We start from the raw sequence: 9,030 nt of genomic DNA, 5'->3' as shown, positions 1-9,030 counted from the left end.
AACCTTGCATATAATGCCATACATGTACGGTATTATGCATTAATGGGTTAAGGCTCCTTTATACTGCCCGATATTCAGGCAGATCACTGCTAATATTTTCTAGTATTTGTACAAACATTCTTTAGTGATAATTGGCCCATTTAAAGATGCCGCCAGTTACACGATGAATGAGCGCAACACTCGTTCATCGGGAAATAGATTGTTAGTGCAGTCACCTAAATTATTGTTTGTGGGCAGCAGATTGTGCCAGCTAAACAGCACTTTGCTGCCGGCAAACAATGATTCGGTTTGGGGACAAGTGATGGCATTAGCTCCTTTCCATACTGTGGAGGAGATTTCTACATGTACATACTGCGGTCTCCTCCACTGATGAGCAGGAGATTGTCAGTAAGGAACGCTTCCTTTCCAACAATCATCTGCTTCATTGAGCAGTGTTAAGGGACCATTAGATGCCACCCTCACTGCACCTTAGGTCTCTCGGCATTCCTCTTATTTTAGATTACCTATTGTCCCCAGGACAATGCCTATTATCTACGTCCAAACCTCTTCCCATTCTTAAGGCTGTATTACACAACCCGATGTGGCGGACAATTGTCGAGAGGGAAGTGTTCCCTCCTGAAAATCACCTGTTCGCTAGAGGAGGATACCACTGCTACTACATGCAGGGATCTCCTCTACAGTATGAGGAGGAGCGATCGCTATGCCAATGCTCATCCCCATGCTGTATAGTGGTTTACCGGTTGCAGATCGTTATTAGACACCACAATCATTATTTTTTAACATGTCAAAAGATTTGGATTCCCTGATGATCAAGCTCATTCATCGGGCAACTGGCAGCGGTAAGTTTAACATCTGTTGTGGGTAAACTGTTTGAAGGTTTTCTGAGAGATGCTATGTTAGAGCATCTCAACGGAAATAAGCAAATAACGCCATATCAGCATGGCTTCGTGAGGGATCGGTCATGCCAAACTAATTTAATCAGTTTCTATGAGGAGGTAAGTTCTAGACTTGACAGCGGCGAATCAATGGATGTCGTATATCTAGACTTCTCCAAAGCATTTGACACTGTACCGCATAAAAGGTTAGTATATAAAATGAGAATGCTCGGACTGGGAGAAAACGTCTGTATGTGGGTAAGTAACTGGCTCAGTGATAGAGAACAGAGGGTGGTTATTAACGGTACACACTCAGATTGGGTCACTGTCACTAGTGGAGAACCTCAGGGGTCAGTATTGGGCCCTATTCTGTTCAATATATTTATTAATGATCTTGTAGAAGGCTTGCATCGTAAAATATCAATTTTCGCAGATGACACTAAACTGTGTAAAGTAATTAACACTGAAGAGGACAGTATACTACTACAGAGGGATCTGGATAGATTGGAGGCTTGGGCAGATAAGTGGCAGATGAGGTTTAACACTGACAAATGTAAAGTTATGCACATGGGAAGGAATAATGCAAGTCACCCGTACATACTAAATGGTAAAACGCTCGGTAACACTGACATGGAAAAGGATCTAGAAATTTTAATAAACAGCAAACTAAGCTGCAAAAAACAGTGTCAGGCAGCTGCTGCCAAGGCCAATAAGATAATGGGTTGCATCAAAAGGGGCATAGATGCCCATGATGAGAACATAGTCCTACTACTTTACAAATCATTAGTCAGACCACACATGGAGTACTGTGTACAGTTCTGGGCTCCAGTGAGCAAGGCAGACATAGCAGAGCTGGAGAGGGTCCAGAGGAGGGCAACTAAAGTAATAACTGGAATGGGGCAACTACAGTACCCTGAAAGATTATCAAAATTAGGGTTATTCACGTTAGAAAAAAGATGACTGAGGGGAGATCTAATTACTATGTATAAATATATCAGGGGTCAGTACAGAGATCTATCCCATCATTTATTTATCCCCAGGACTGTGACTGTGACGAGGGGACATCCTCTACGTCTGGAGGAAAGAAGGTTTGTACACAAACATAGAAAAGGATTCTTTACAGTAAGAGCAGTGAGACTATGGAGCTCTCTGCCTGAGGAGGTGGTGATGGTGAGTACAATAAAGGAATTCAAGAGGGGCCTGGATGTATTTCTGGAGCACAATAATATTACAGGCTATAGCTACCAGAGGGGGGTCGTTGATCCTGGGAGTTATTCTGATTGCCTGATTGGAGTCGGGAAGGAATTTTTCCTGTGAGGAAAATTGGCTTCTACCTTACAGTTTTCTTTTTTTTTTTGCCTTCCTCTGGATCAACTTGCAGGATAACAGGCCGAACTGGATGGACAAATGTCTTTTTTCGGCCTTATGTACTATGTTACTATGTTACTATTACACTGCCAGATGATCGCTAACGAGCGTACATGTGAAAAAAAAATCGTCCAGTGTACTGCAGGTTTTATGCTCCATGACTCCCAGTCTTCAACACATTTGTAGCCATTCTAGGCATGTAGTAGTAGGCAGCGGTATTTTTCAAGCAGAGAGCAGGCACTCATCCTGAAAACCCAATGGATCCTATTATATAGAATGGGGATTAGGCGCACCCCCCCCAGTGTACGGCTATGTCAGACACGGTAATTCTGTTCTGTTATGTCAGAATACTGTAATGCAGATTTTGGGCTCATGCACACGAACGTATTTTCTTTCCGTGTCCGTGTTTTTTTACTCCGTGTGCATTCAGTTTCCGTATGTCGGTATTTCCATTAGGCAAAAAAATAGAACATGTCCTATTATTGTCTGCATTACCGACAAGGATAGGACTGTTCTATGAAGGGCCAGCTGTTCTGTTCTGCAAAATATGGAATGCACACGGATGTCATCCGTATTTTTTGTGGATCCTTTTTTTGCGGACTGCGAAATACATACGGTCGTGTGCATGAGCCCTTAATCTTAGTTGTTTCTACTGAAGTATATAATATCAAGAACTAGTGACACTATCTCTTTCTGTACGTCACAATGTATCCATTTAGATAAAAGTTTTCACGCACATGATATTTATATATCTTTTTTCAGCTTGTGTTGTAAAAAGACAGAGACAGACAAAAAGAAGAATAAAAATCTGTTAATTGGAGGCAAAGCTAGAAAATACAGGCGAACGTATGGAGAGACAGAGTGGGAAAATATGGGATTTTTTAATTAACAAGTTATATCAGGAAACATTTTTTCAAGCATCGGGATGACTCAGAGATGTGTAATTTAAGTTTGCTGGTGGCCAGGAAAAAAAAGGTGAACTTAATAAGGACATAAAGCTTGAGAAAAAAAATATTTAGGCTATATTCATTTTTATTAGTTTCATATTGATGTTTTTTGAATAAAAAAATTATTTTTAACATCATTTTTGGTTTCAGCCTAGCTGCAGGTTGAAGCTGTTCAAAGTGACTTCACAGAAATTGATATTGTATATTAAATGTCAAGTAGCTAAATGCTCTATGGTGGAGATTTATGAAAACTGTGGAGCAGTTGACTTTAGAAACCAACCAGAGAAGAGCTGAAACCTGACTGGTCGGTAAAGACAACAAGTCCACTGTTTCTTCATAGCATTTTCGATAAGGGTAGTGCTAAATGGCAGAGTAGCGTTGATCCCATAGAAATGATCGGGATTGCAGCACGAATAGCAAAAAACCCATCATGTTTTGGTCATGAATAGAGATGGAATCTCTGGAAATTAGATTCAGGTTCGATTCGACGGAATCAGTCCTGCAGTTTGATTCAGGTCTGGATTGATTCTGCTCAAATCTAAATAGCCCCAATTGGCCTGAACATTGGTCTTCTAGGGCTCATATTTTTTTTTTCTAGATGCTCATTTTTATTTTTTATTTTTATTAATTTCTCTCTATCACTCTAAAGTTTTCCCAAATTGAATCACACATTAATTCATTTATTTTCTTTCTTTATTTCTTTTTCTCTCTGCAGAATTCACCCAAATCAAATCACCAAAAATTTGGATTCTGATCCAAACTGAATTTTTACTAAATTTGGGCTGAACTTGATTTGTTTACAAACAAGTTGCTCATCTTTACTTGTGATACTAATTTCTAACCATAAATTGTTTACCTTTTGATTATTCTAATCAAGATGGCTACTTGCGTTTGTACAGTAGGTCTTTGCTATGTCCCCAGCCCCTAAATTCTTACTGTGTTCCCACCATCTGCAGCAGACAAGTGATCCAAAATTTTTTTTATCTCTCAAAACTCTACACAATTTCCTGCTTTTCTCCTGCTGCAACATACTCCATGTAAGAGTCATTAATTTGCTTTCTGCTGTAATACTGTACCGCTGTCTTTGAACCCAGACCAGAAAATGTATTGAACACTTTAACAATAGAATCAAGACAACTCAGTGGCAAATAATGGTGCTACAGTGATTGAAAAACTTGAAGGATTGTCACGAAGCTTCAAATCTGACTCATCCTTCAGAGAAGAGATGCAGAAGTGCGGTAAGACATTTAAAACTGATTCATTAAAAAAGTTCTAAAGATTGAAAGAAAAATTAAATAAGGGCTTCAAGCCGTCATAAGATCAAGCTGTTATGCAGGTTGTAGGCCGAATTCATCAGTGGTAGCTGAATGAGGCTGTTTAATGCCGAACAGAAAGCTATCATTAAAAAAAACATACACTTCACAATATAATACAGTTGTTGTGTTAATGCTGCTGGCACTAAGTAGTGTTTCAAGGACGATATGTAGTATAGCAGACCAAGCCAAGTGAAGTAGATGCTATCTAAATATGATGTCGTCCATTTTAGCCCATTTAACCCCATTATTATTTTTTTCCTCCCCACTTTCCAGGAGCCATAACTTTTTCAATTTGCATAGTCATATGAGGGCATATTTTTTGATGGATAAGTTGTGACGTTTCATGGCACCATTTCCATCCTGTGCTGGAAAATGGAGAAAAAAAAAGCCTTTTTGTAAGAACCCAATTTCACCATGGTTTTTGGGGTTTTATTTTTACAGTGTTCACTGTGCACTAATAAAATGACATGACAAATTTACCATGTGGGTCTGTATGATTACAGAAACCCCAAATTTATATAGTTTTTATTGTGTTTTACTTTACAGCCTTCATACATCTACTGTATAATAATAGTAATTTGTATGATTATGTGATATATATTCATATGCTGCCGCTCTTCACAATTCAGAGGTACATGTACAAACAAAATCAGACCTTTTAATTAGTAGCAGACTAATAATCCAAGGAGAGCTACAACATTGCTATGCACTTCTAATTTATGAGGAAATAGGGTTGACACAAGAGGTCAAAAGTGCTTATTTTTGTGCTTGTCATAGAAACATAAAAGATTGATGGAAGAAAAGATCATCATCTAGTCTGTCCTTTCATTATTTCCTATTTTTATGTAAGAATAGATGTTCATTTTCCAACCATATCTTCTGGAGGTTTGTTCCATGCCTTTACTACTCTTGCAGAACAAAAGAGATTGACAATCCTTGAACTTCTTTCCCCTGCTCTTATATGCAAAAGTAAGGGGCTTCCTGATCTGGGTCCTCTTCATTTAGGGTTCCCATTGTAACTGCCCCTATGTTAAGTAGTCCTTGGTTGTTGGAGGACAGTGGGAAATCTCTCAAATGCTGCTATTCAGGAACATGAATCTTTGGAGACATGTCAAGCTCCTAAACCAAGGCCATCAGTCAAAATTATATATTTTTTATGGAATTACACTTTTAGATTTCCTGTGTGAAACACTCTATCAATATATCATAGACATGTTTAAAGAGGCTTGCTATCAATGTCAGTTAAGTGCAGGTTCCACCTCTGGGACCTGCTCCTATCTTAACAACGGGGCCTTCAAAGTAAAGGACAGCATGCGTGATGTGCTCTCCATCCATGCTATGGAACTTCTGAAGATAGCCGAGCGAGCACATTTGGCTATTTTTAGAAGTCCCATAGTGGTGAATGGAGAGTGTACTGTGCAAGTGTGGCCACAACTCTATCCACTGCTATGGGACTGCCTAAAATGGCTGAACCAGCCCTCAGCTATTTTCTGAACTCCCATAGGAGTGAACAGAGGTTGGGCCACACATGCACGGTTTCTGTCCTTTAAATGCCCTGTTCTGTAGATAGGAGCAGGTCCCAGAGATGGGACCCACACCTAACTGACATTAATAGTACATACTATCGATATACCATTAATGTCTGAGGTGAGTGTCTCAATGAAGCAACATGAACCATCAGATACAAAAAAAAAAAGGAAAATATAGAATAAAATGTTTTCATCGCTCAATAAATCTATACGTCCAGGAGAATCTTTTTCAATGGCACATAATGTTTTGTATGGAATGTTTCTCTCATTGATAAGTCACATTTGTGAGGTATATCCGTAAATTAAATTCACTGACGCACAAATCTGAAGTAGTTTGAATCTCTCTCTTCTCCTAGGATTAGGTTCATGCTGAATGATGTTGTTAAAATATGAGACTACACACACATAAAAATTGAACTAAGAGTCCCCAGTGTTGTAGTTGTGACACTGAGACTGATTACACTATTTGGAGCTTGTCAATGAATGTTATTAGCAGCTAACAGAAATTTCAATAATACAACCTCTGTAATGAATTACTTTTTCAGTCATTTCCTCCAATAGGTTCTACATGGAACATGTCTACAGCCCTTATAACGAGGGTAAATTTAAAGCATCTAAGATTTATGGATCCTGATTTGTGAAATAGAGTTGACAATTCCTCACTGCTATTAAAAGGTAAATATACCTGGCAGTAGCAATATAGCATTGTTTATTTGGTAGACTTTGAAGAATGGCTTCTCAACTGGGATGTTTATAACATTACTTCACAATAGAAAACTACAAAATTGTGCTCGAGTGTCCAAGGACTGGAAAGTAAGAGTGTTGCCTCTCAGATAAAATGCACATTGCAGAGCGGAGACTTTATGGAGAACCCCAATGTCAGAATACAGTTCATTGGGCCCACCATGAGATTAGAAGTATGAGAAGATCAGAATTGGAATCCAAAAAAAGACCATTTTCTTGGGGCAAACCTCCATGACCACAAAGAAATTAATTATGATATGTTTTCTTAAGAAAACTGCCCTTTGACGAGCAACAAGAGACAATATCTTGATAAAAATAGGAGTTGTGTTTCCCGAAATGTGTTTTAGTGTTGAGACAATTTTATTAATACACTCATCACACCTTTGTGGTCCTGAAGATCTGCCCTAAGAAGGTGTCCTTGTTTGCATAGTTTCAATTCTTCTCCTTCTCTTCTGGTCTTGAAGCAAGGTTGGCCCCAGAAACTGAAGAGGATAAGACATAGGCAACATTCTCCAGTTTATATGTTCATCGCAAGTTCCTAAATTAGCACAACAAGTTGAGCTTCCGTTATCCACTTTTCTTCAACTTGCAAAGGTTCCTCAGACGTACTAACCCCACATAGTGCCTATATGTTTTTCTTACATTTATAAAGCTACATATGTTCCATTTGGGCCCAACAAAATAAATGATCCACCTATGTACATTTGTAATAGCACAATGTGAAGTTATAATTGTACATACAAGGCATATCATGTGTAAGGTCTAATAGGTTATTTGTAAATGAACCTTAGTGGCAATTGACTGACTCTAAAGTCATTTTAAGATAGTAGCCTGTTGGACTTTTAGGGCCAATTGCTGTGTCAGAACTTGGGCCCAAAGGTACTCTCATTGGTCTGTGAGTTCCAGCCTTCTCTGTTCTTCTAAGCACAGTGCCATACATTGTATAGAAGCTATGCTTGGCATCGCAGTTCAGCCCCATTAACTTCCATGGGGCTGAGCTGTGCCTAGGCCACGTGACTGATGAATGTGTCATCACTCGGCCTAGGAAAAGCTGCGAGAAGTCCACTTCACTACTGTAAGCGCAGGTTCCTTCTTGAACAGCTGAACCGCGGGGGTCCCGGGTGTTGGACCCCCACTGATCAGATAATGATGACTTATCCAGAGGATAGTTAATCAGTATTTAATCTCAGAAAACTCATTTAAGGTTTTAGTTTAGTTCAGAAATCCTATTTTCAAATACTTTATTAGAGAGTTCTTACCTATAAGAGGACCCCCCCCCCCCATCCAAAACCCAAAGCAGAGAGTGGTTACACAGATTATCTTTCCCTGTGGAGTTCCCAAAGCATGGAGAACCCATACATTTTAATGGAATCTGTGTAATTCTTAATTTAGCCTTTGGTTGCACTGCAAGGAATGCACTTCTTGTCAAGTTCATAAATTGCAGCTTATTGCCTGGGCATCCCAGCAGTGGAATGTTCTGTAATCAGTCTAACCAAAGATAATTGTTCAAACCAGACAACCCCTTTAAAGTGTGACCTACTTGATGGGTGAGGTATAGGGTTTAGCAAACCCGAACTTTGCAGTTTGGGTTCCTACCGTAGTTAGCGAGTTCGGGTTCGGTGTTCGGGTGATTTTATTATTTTCCGTTATAACAGGGTTAGAACGGAAAATAATAGCATTCTTAAGACAGAATGCTAAATAAAATGGCAATTGAGGGGTTAAAAATAATTTTAAAAAATCACTCATCCACTAGATCGCACTTCCGGTATCCTCTTCTTTCTTCGGGGCCTGCAAAAGAACCTGCGATGATAACATATATCGGATAAGAAAGGACTCTTGTCATCTCTAATCTCTAGGGGGAATTGGATCCTCCATACATATATCAATGAAATCATGATTAAAGGATTCCCCTGTTAAAATAAAATGGTTACTCTTACGGGATTATTTCATGAATGATTGTTTGGTCAAGAGAAAATGGAATTAAATATATTTGTGGTCGGATCGGCTATCAGAAAGGTGAACCTAACCTATCTAACCCTATCTACAACAAGCAGTAGAGTTATGCCATAACTGCTGTGGTAGGGCAGCCTAAAGGGGGCCACCCTAATGTGAAGTGACTGTAAGAAGGTGTGGGTGGGTGGGTGAAATCAGCTGTCAGCCTGGGCCCACAGGTACATATAAATAGCCTAGTAATCAGCCAGCCTGGGCCCACAGGTACATATAAATAGCCTTGTAATCAGCCTCCCCTCCC

The sequence above is a fragment of the Bufo bufo genome, chromosome 10 (assembly GCF_905171765.1).
Source record: "Bufo bufo chromosome 10, aBufBuf1.1, whole genome shotgun sequence".
Taxonomy (NCBI): domain Eukaryota; kingdom Metazoa; phylum Chordata; class Amphibia; order Anura; family Bufonidae; genus Bufo; species Bufo bufo.
Note: the sequence above shows the minus strand (reverse complement) of the source record.